The following is a 9,818-nucleotide window of genomic DNA, read 5'->3' on the forward strand; positions in this document are numbered from 1 at the left end:
ATCAGCGACTTAGAAGACAAGTTAGCAGATATCACCCAAACAGAACAACAGAAAGAAAAAAAGAATAAAAAACAATGAAGATGGTTTAAGAGACCTCTGGGATAACATCAAGTGCAACAACATGCGCATCATAGGAATACCAGAAGGTGAAGAGAGGAAGCAAGGGATTGAGAACATATTTGAAGTAATAATGTCCGAAAACTTCCCTAACCTGATGAAGGAAACCAACATACAAGCCCAGGAAGTGCAGAGAGTTCCAACCAGGATAAACCCAAACAGGTCCACACCAAGACACATTATAGTTAAAATGGCAAAGGTTAAAGACAAAGAGAGAATCCTAAAAGCAGCAAGAGAAAGACAGAGGGTTACATACAATGGAACTCCCATAAGACTATCAAATGACTTTTCTACAGAAACATTGAAGGCCAGGAGGGAGTGGCAGGAGATACTCAAAGTGATGGAAAACAAAGGCCTACAACCTAGATTGCTTTATCCAGCAAGGCTATCATTTAAAGTTGATGGAGAGATAAAGAGCTTCCCAGAAAAGAATAAGCTAAAGGAATTTATTACCACCAAGCCAGCATTGCAAGAAATACTAAAAGGACTTCTGTAAATAGAAGAAAGATGAAAACAATCTAACGACAAATTTAAAAATGGTAATAACTCTGTACCTATCAAAAATCACTTTAAATGTAAATGGATTAAATGCTCCAATCAAGAGGCATAGGGTAGCTGAGTGGATAAGAAAGGAAAACCCTTGTATATGCTGTATACAAGAGACTCACCTCAGATCAAAAGACACACACAGGCTGAAACTTAAGGGTTGGAGTAAGATATGTCATGCAAATGGAAATGAGAAAAAAGCTAGAGTTGCAATACTTATATCTGACAAAATAGACTTTAAAATGAAGAACATATTAAAAGACAAAGATGGGCACTATAGAATAATAAAGGGATCGATCCAACAAGAGGACATAACCCTAGTAAGCATCTATGCACCCAACATAGGAGCACCTAAATATATAAAACAGATATTGGCTGACATAAAGACAGAGATCAACAGTAGCACTATCATAGTAGGGGACTTCAACACACCTCTGACAACAAAGGACAGGTCTTCCAGACAGAAAATCAATATGGAAACAACAGCTTTAAATGACACATTGGACCACTTGGATTTAATTGATATTTTCAGAGCATTTCATGCCATTCCTGCAGAATACACGTTCTTCTCAAGCGCACATGGAACATTTTCCAAGATAGACCATATGTTAGGCCATAAAACAAGCCTTGATAAATTTAAGAAAATTGAAATCATACCAATTGTCTTCTCTGACCACAGTGCTATGAAATTAGAAATGAACTACAGGAAAAAAACTGGAAGACACACCAATTCATGGAGGCTGAATAACATGTTACTAAATAATGAATGGGTCAACCAGGAGATCAAGGAAGAAATCAAAAGATATCTCGAGAGAAACGAAAATGCAAACATGACGACCCAAAATCTATGGGATGCCGCGAAAGCAGTCCTAAGAGGGAAATTCAGAGCACTGCAGGCCTACCTAAAGAACCAAAAACAATCACTAATCAACATTTTATCTGCACACCTAAGGGATCTGGAAAAAGAACAGCAAAATAAGCCCAAAGAGAGTATAAGGAAGGAGATAATAAAGATCAGAGTGGAAATAAATGAAATAGAAACCAGAAAATCAATACAAAAGATCAATGAATCCAAGAGTTGGTTCTTAGAGAAGATAAACAAAATCGACAAACCATTAGCCAGACTCATTAAAAAAAGAGAGAGAGAGAGAGGACCCAAATTAATAAAATCAGGAACAAAAGAGGAGAAGTGACAACAGACACCGCAGAAATACAAAAAATTTTAAGAAATTACTATGAGCAACTATATGCCCACAAATTTGACAATCTGGAAGAAATGGACAATTTTCTAGAGTCCTACAACCTTCCAAGGCTAACTCAAGAAAACATGAATAGATTGATTACCACCAGAGAAATTGTCAGTAATCAACAATCTCCCAACAAACAAAAGCCCTGAACCAGATGGCTTTACAGGTGAATTTTACAAAACATTCAAAAAAGAATTATCACCTATTCTCCTCAAGCTCTTCCAAAAGATCCAGAAGGAGGGAAGACTCCCAAACACTTTTTACGAAGCCACTATCACCCTGATCCCAAAATCAGACAAAGACACCACAAAAAAAGAAAACTACAGGCCGATATCTCTAATGAACATAGATGCAAAAATCCTCAACAAAATATTAGTGAACAGAATTCAGCAATACATTAAAAAGATCATACACCATGATCAAGTGGGATTCATCCCTGGTATGCAAGGGTGGTTCAACATCCGCAAATCAATTAATGTGATACACCACATTAACAAAATGAAAAATAAAAATCACATGATCATATCAATAGATGCAGAAAAAGCATTTGATAAAATCCAGCAGCCATTTATGATAAAAACCCTTAAGAAAGTGGGAATAGAGGGATCATATCTCAACATAATAAAGGCCATATATGATAAACCCACAGCTAACATCATACTCAATGGGGAAAAGCTAAAACCATTCCCCTTAAGATCAGGAACAAGGCAAGGTTGCCCACTTTCTCCACTTCTATTCAACATAGTGCTGGAAGTTCTAGCCACAGCAATCAGACAAGAAAAAGAAATAAAAGGCATCCAAATCGGTAAGGAGGAAGTAAAATTGTCATTATATGCAGATGACATGATACTATATAGAGAGAACCCTAAAGACTCCACCAAGAAACAATTAGAGCTGATAGATCAATTTAGTAAAGTAGCAGGATACTTTTGCTTCAAAGACTATAAAATACCTGGGCATAAATTTAACCAAAGAAGTAAAAGATCTGTACTCAGAAAATTACAAGACACTGCAGAAAGAAATGAAACAAGATACAAATAGATGGAAACACATACCATGTTCATGGATAGGAAGAATTAATATAGTTAAAATGTCCATACTGCCTAAGGCAATATACATATTCAACACAATTCCTATCAAACTACCAACGACATTTTTCACAGAAATAGAACATATAATCCTAAAATTTATATGGGACAACAAAAGACCCCTGATAGCCTCAGCAATCTTGAGAAATAAGAACAAAGTGGGAGGTACAACAATACCTGACATCAAATTATACTACAAGGCTACAGTAATCAAAACAGCATGGTACTTGCATAAAAACAGACAATAGATCAATGGAACAGAATAGAGAGTCCAGAATTAAATCCATGCCTATATGGCCATTTAATCTACGACAATGGAAGCAAGAATGTACGGTGGGGTAAAGACAATCTATTCAATAAATGGTGCTGGGAAACCTGGACAGACACATGCAAAAAAATGAAGCTGGACCACCTCCTTACACCACATACAAAAATAAACTCAAAATGGCTTAAAGACTTAAATGTAAGATCTAAAACCTAAAATTCCTAGAAGAAAATATAGGAAGAAACTTCACAGACACTACCCGGAGTAAGATTTTTACTGATATATCTCCTCACGCAAGGGAAGTAAGAGAAAAAATAAACATGTGGGATTACATCAAACTAAAAAGTTTTTTCACAGCAAAGGAAACCATCAATAAAACAAAAAGGGACCCTACTGAATGGGAAAAGATATTTGCCAATGATATATCTGATAAGGGGTTAATATCACAAATTTATAAAAAACTCAACTCAACTCCAAAAAAACAAACAACCCAATTTAAAAATGGGCAGAGGACACGAAGAGACATTTTTCTAAAAAGGACACACAGATGGCAAACAGACATATGAAAAAATGCTCTTCCTCACTAATCATTAGAGAAATGCAAATAAAACCACAATGAGATACCACCTCACTCCAGTCAAAATGGCTATCGTCAATAAATCAACAAACAACAAGTGTTGACGCGGATGTGGAGGAAAGGGAACCCTTGTGCACTGTTGGTGGGAATGCAGATTGGTGCAGCCACTATGGAAAACAGTATGGAGGTATCTCAAAAATCTGAAAATGGAACTACCTTATGATCCAGCATTTCTACTCCTAGGTATCTATCCGGAGAAATCCAAAACTCTAATTCAAAAAACTTTATGCATTCTTATGTTTATTGCAGCACTATACACAATAACCAAGACATGGAAACAACAGAAATGCCCATCGGTAGATGACTGGATTAAGAAACTGTGGTACATTTATACAATGGAGTATTATGCAGCCATAAAGAAGAAAGAAATCTTACCATTTGCAACAACATGGATGGACCTAGAGAACATTATGTTAAGTGAAATAAGTCAAGACAGAGAAAGACAGATACCATATGATGTCACTTATATGTGGAATCTAAAGAAAAGAATAAGTGAATGAACTAATCAGAAACAGTTTTGGAGACAGAGGAAAAACTGAGGGTTGCTAGATGGGAGGGGGGTGGGGATAAGGGGGAAGGTGAGGGGATTAGAAAACAGTCAGTAACCACAAGATAGCCACGGGGTTCTGAAAATTAATTTGGGGAATGTAATCAATAATGTTGTAAAGGTTTGGTAGGGTATCCGGTGGACAGTTGTCTCATTAGGGAGACCACCTCAGGGATGATGTAGATGTCTGATCATTGCACTGTACACCTGAAGCTGAAGCTGAACAATAATAAATGTCAACTACAAGTTTGTATGTGTATGTATATATATATATATATAATATTATTTATATATATATATATACATATATATATATGAAGCGGAGTACAGCATTAGGAATAGAGACAGTGGAAATGTATTGGCTCTGTGCAATGTCAAAGGGATAGTGGATGGGGGGGGGTTCACACAGTGTGAGGGATATAAAAGATAAACATCTAAGTATTACTTTGTCTTGTACACCTGAAACTGATAAAAAAAAAAATAGTCCATTGCATTCCTATATACTAACAATGAAATCTCAGAAAAAGAAATTAAAAAAAAACACAATTCCTTTTGCAATTGCAGCAAAAAGAATAAAATACCTAGGAATAAACTTAACCAAGGATGTGAAGGACCTATATGCTGAAAACTATAAGACATTTTTAAAAGAAATTGGAGGAAACAGAAAGAAATGGAAAGACATTCCATGCTCATGGATTGGAAGAATCAACATAGTTAAAATGGTCATATTACCCAAAGCAGTATACAGATTTAATGCAATCCCTATCAAAATCCCAATGGCATTTTTTAAAGAAATAGAACAAAAAATCATCAGAAAAGATCCACCTTCATTAGTTATCTCCGGTGGTGTTGGAATTGCTGCTGACCACCATCCTCAGCAGATCTGCACCCACGTGGGAACAATCTATCCTCCCTTGTTTGGTAGTGACTCTGCTGTACTCTGTGATATTGGCTGAGGCTGGTCTTGGGAAGGAGGCTGGTTGGCTGCTGGACTGGTGATTGACTCTTAACTCCAATTGTATCACCTGAATCACCAAAAGACCAGAGTGTGAAGATACAGAACTATGATAGATCTGGAGTAGAGGCGGGGACTATGGTACTGATATTTAACTGCCTCTTCTCTGTAACTGGTACTGTGACTGGGGCTGAGATTGAGCATGGAGCCCAGGCCAAGCCTGAAAAGAAGACTGGAGAAGAGGTTAGGAGTTGGGCGGAGAGAGAGAATGAAGCCCCTTGGTCACACCCAAGGTTAGGACCCAGGCCCAGGTAATGCCTGGGGCAAGGCCCAAAACTGCATCCAATGCTATTAATGGGGTACAGCCCAAAACTGAGTCCAAGGCCATGAATATGGCATGGCCTGAAATGGACTCCCAGGCGATGGCTGGATCAGGGCCCCAAACTGATTTCCAATTAATGGCTAGGGCAAGGTCCATAATTGAAGCCCAAACAATGTCTGAGGCAAGGCTGAAAACAGAGGCCAGGGCAATAGGTAGGGCATATCCTAAAATGGAGGCCAAGGCAATCACTGGGTCAAGGCCCAATGATAACACCCAGACTTGGGCCCAGACTGAGTTTAGGGCTGAGGTAATGTCCCAAACAGAGAGTGTGCCCCAGACCAATGCAGTAGCCTGGCCACTGGTCCATACTGAGTGTGGGTCAGGTGCTAAACCTATGGGCATGTCTGTAGATAGGGAACTGCTCAGGGTGGATGCTGAGACCTTTCCTGACTCCCAGGGTCAGCTGGGAATCCAACCCTGATTTGGATCAGGGGAGGAAACTAATACCGAGGCTTGGTGCTATCCCAGGCCCAGGACCAGAGCGGGGGCCTCTAATGAATCTGGATTCTGGGCAGCAGATGATACCTCTACGATGACTTCTTTCTGGGCTGGAAAGAGGCCAGTATTAGATCATGGCCCAGAGAAGAGGCCAATACCAGGTCCAGGCACAGGACTAAACATCAGCCTAACCCCAAGTCTAGGCCCAAGTCCAAGCAAGATCCCTATATTGATTCCTGGTCTGGGTCTGAGGAGGAGTCTGGCAACCCATTCTGCTTGGGAGGGTGGCAAAAATACCAATACCTTGTTCAGGCCCAGAGTCAGAGATGAGGCAAATGTTAGGTCCAAGCTCAGGACAAAGATAGAGGATGTTTCTGAGTCTGAAGATGAGTACTTTAAGGAGTCCTGGTTTGTGCATGGAGAACAGGCCGATAGTAGATTCAGGTCCAGAGACAAGGAAGAGCCCAGTACCATCCTGAAGCCCAGGACCCAGAAAGATGTTGATAACAGTGATAGGGTCAAACAGGAGCCCAGGTTTGAGGAGGAAGTCATCATTGGGTCCTGGTTCTGGGCAGAGAAAGAGGCCAGTATGGAGGCCGGGGCTTCTGCCATCTGTGAGTCCCAGGTTTGGGGCTGAGGAGGAGACCATTGGTGGATCCTCGTTCGGGACTGAGGAAAAGTTCAGTTTGGGGGTTATGGCCAGGGAAGAGACCAGACCAGAGTCTGAAGAAGAGGCCATATTTGGGTCCTGGTTCTGGGACAGGGATGAAGCCCACTTTGACCTAAATCCCAATCCGATGTATAAGGTTAGTCCCAAGTTCCACGAGAGGAAATTAATACATCATCCAGGGAAAAGCCCAGTACCATCCTGGGTACCTCAGGACGGTACTGGGCTCTTCTTTGTCTCTGGGCCTGAATCTACTTCCCAAACCTGGGAAGAGATCACTGTTGAGTTCAAACCTGGTCCTTGCTACTTGGTTGGTTTCCCATCCCCAAGCCGCTTTAGAATTCCTGAAGAAGCAGCAGCAGCTGCATTCTCTGAACTGTTTGAGAGAAAGCCCCAGAATGCAGAACACACCCCAGAAGGGGAAGAGCAGGAATCTGTGCTTCAGCCCGATCAGCCTGATCCTGAGTTCCCATTTCAGTATGAACCATCCTACAGGTCAGTCAGGGAAATTCAGGTGCACCTTAGGACCAGGAAGAGTGCAGAGCCGAAGAGTTGGTCCTGCAGCTGCATCCAATGTGAACTTAAAATCAGTTCTGGAGAGTTTGAAGAACTCCTTCTGTTAATGGACAAAATATGAGATCCTTTTATTCAGGAAATACCTAAAATCGCAATGAGTATGAGAAGTGCTTCTCAATTTACCCAAGATTTCATTCAGGATTCGGGTGTCATCTAACTTATTCAAACCTTGCTCAATTATCCCTCTCTCTGAGTTAGTAAAATATGATTCTCATGGCTCCACCATATCCAAATCTAAACATGATTGAGACATATATATGTCAAGTGTGTGAGGAAACCCTTGCACAAGTAGTGGATTCCCCCGAGCAGCTGCTTGAATTAAGGCTGCTTAGATACCTCACTACAACTACTGACTATCACACACTGATTGCCAATTTTCTGTCTGGGTTTCTCTCCCTATTAGTGACTGGTGACGCAACAACAAAATTTCACGTTCTGAAAATGCTGTTGAATTTGTCTGAAAATGCTGTGGTGGCCAAAAAACTATTTAGTGCCAAAGCTCTATCAATATTTGTGGGTCTCTTTAACATAGAAGAGTCAAATGATAATATTTGAATTGTTATTAAAGTGTTTTGGAATATCATTAATATTATAAGAAATGGAACAATGGCCTTAATTGATGATGATTTCAGTCTTGAGCCACTTATTGCTGTAGTCTATGAATTTGAGAACTTAGCCAAGGACCTACAAACCCAGATAGACAATCAACATGATCCTGATCCTGAAGGGGGACGACAAAGCTAATATGATTAACCATCTGCCTCTGATCAGACTAATATTCCCAAAGAGCCCTGAGTAGCAGCTTTGGTTTTCACAGTCTGGTTTTATGTTGCAACTTATATTTTTAATGCTGATGTTAACTTTGTCCAATTCTTGGTTTGAGCTGGCTCATTTTGTGGATGCCAAATGAACATTAGAGCTGAAAACATATTTGTTGATATTTGTCTTGCCGTCCAGATTGTGGTGTTTTTCACTATTGACCTTCCAATGAACTGACTCACCCATGTAAGCTACCATGCTATTCATTGTTTAAACAAATGGTTATGTATTTGAATATGTGTTTTCAATAAAATTCTGGATGAAGACTGAAAAAAAAAAAAAGCTGTAGGAGAGAGGGTCATTGACTCTAAGCAGTCAATGCCATATTTCTTTGTCAGAGATGACTATTAATACCATACATTCATTTATGATATTTAATTTTAAATTACTAATTGACAGGTCACGGATAGTTTGGACTACTTTCTTGAAGTCAAAATTGCCCGAACAATGTGCAAGAAAATTTCAGGGGAAAATGAAAACTGTTTATTACAACAGGATCCCAAACAGCAAAAGGTATGTGGTTGAGACAGGGGGAAGTGATGGCCATGGTTAGGTTTGTGTTCCAGACAGAGAAAACTGATAGAACTAATGCTGCTTTGATTTTTGAGTTTACTTTTTTTATTATTATTATTTATTTATTAGTTTCAGGTGTACAAAACAATGTAACAGTTAGACATTTATCATTTAATACCTCACACAGTGATAACCTCCCTCCTCCCAATCTACTTCCCCTCTGACATCGAACACAGCCATTACATTTCCACTGTCTCTATTCCTAATGCTGTACTCCATTTCATATATATATTTCTTTTATATTATATATATAATTGTAGTTGACATTCATTATTGTTCAGGTTCAGCTTCAGGTGTACAGTGTAGTGATCAGGCATCTACATCATCCCTGAAGTGGTCTCCCTAATGAGACAAGTGTCCATCAGATACCCAACAAATCTTTACATTATTATTTTTTTTAATTTATTGGGATGACAATTGTTAGTAAAATTACATAGATTTCAGGTGTACAATTCTGTATTGCATCATCTAGAAATCCCATTATGTGTTCACCATCCAGAGTCAGTTCTTCCATCACCATATATTTGATCCCCCTTACCCTCATCTCCCAACCCCCACCCCCCTTACCCTCTGGTAACCATTAAACTATTGTCTGTGTCTATGAGTTTCTGTTTCTCATTTGTTTGTCTTCTTCTTTTGTTGTTTTTGGTTTATATACCACATATCAGTGAAATCACATGGTTCTCTGCTTTTTCGATCTGACTTATTTCACTCAGCATTACACTCTCAAGATCCACCTATGTTGTCACAAATGTTCCTATATCATCTTTTCTTACCGCCAAACAGTATTCCATTGTGTATATATACCACAACTTCTTTATCCATTCATCTATCGAAGGACATTTTGGCTGTTTCCATGTCTTGGCCACTGTAAACAAAGCTGCAATGAACATTGGAGCACACGTGTCTTTATCTCTAAATGTTTTCAGATTTTTTGGGTAGATACCCAGGAGAGGGATTG

General features: G+C 39.4%; 1 pseudogene; it reads left to right on the forward strand.

Moving 5' to 3' along the window:
* The first annotated feature begins 5,540 nt into the window (after positions 1-5,540).
* Positions 5,541-8,020, forward strand: LOC109438652 (G-protein coupled receptor-associated sorting protein 2; annotated as a pseudogene).
* Positions 8,021-9,818: the final 1,798 nt, after the last annotated feature.

Source organism: Rhinolophus sinicus, linkage group LG13, assembly GCF_036562045.2.
Source record: "Rhinolophus sinicus isolate RSC01 linkage group LG13, ASM3656204v1, whole genome shotgun sequence".
Lineage (NCBI taxonomy): Eukaryota > Metazoa > Chordata > Mammalia > Chiroptera > Rhinolophidae > Rhinolophus > Rhinolophus sinicus.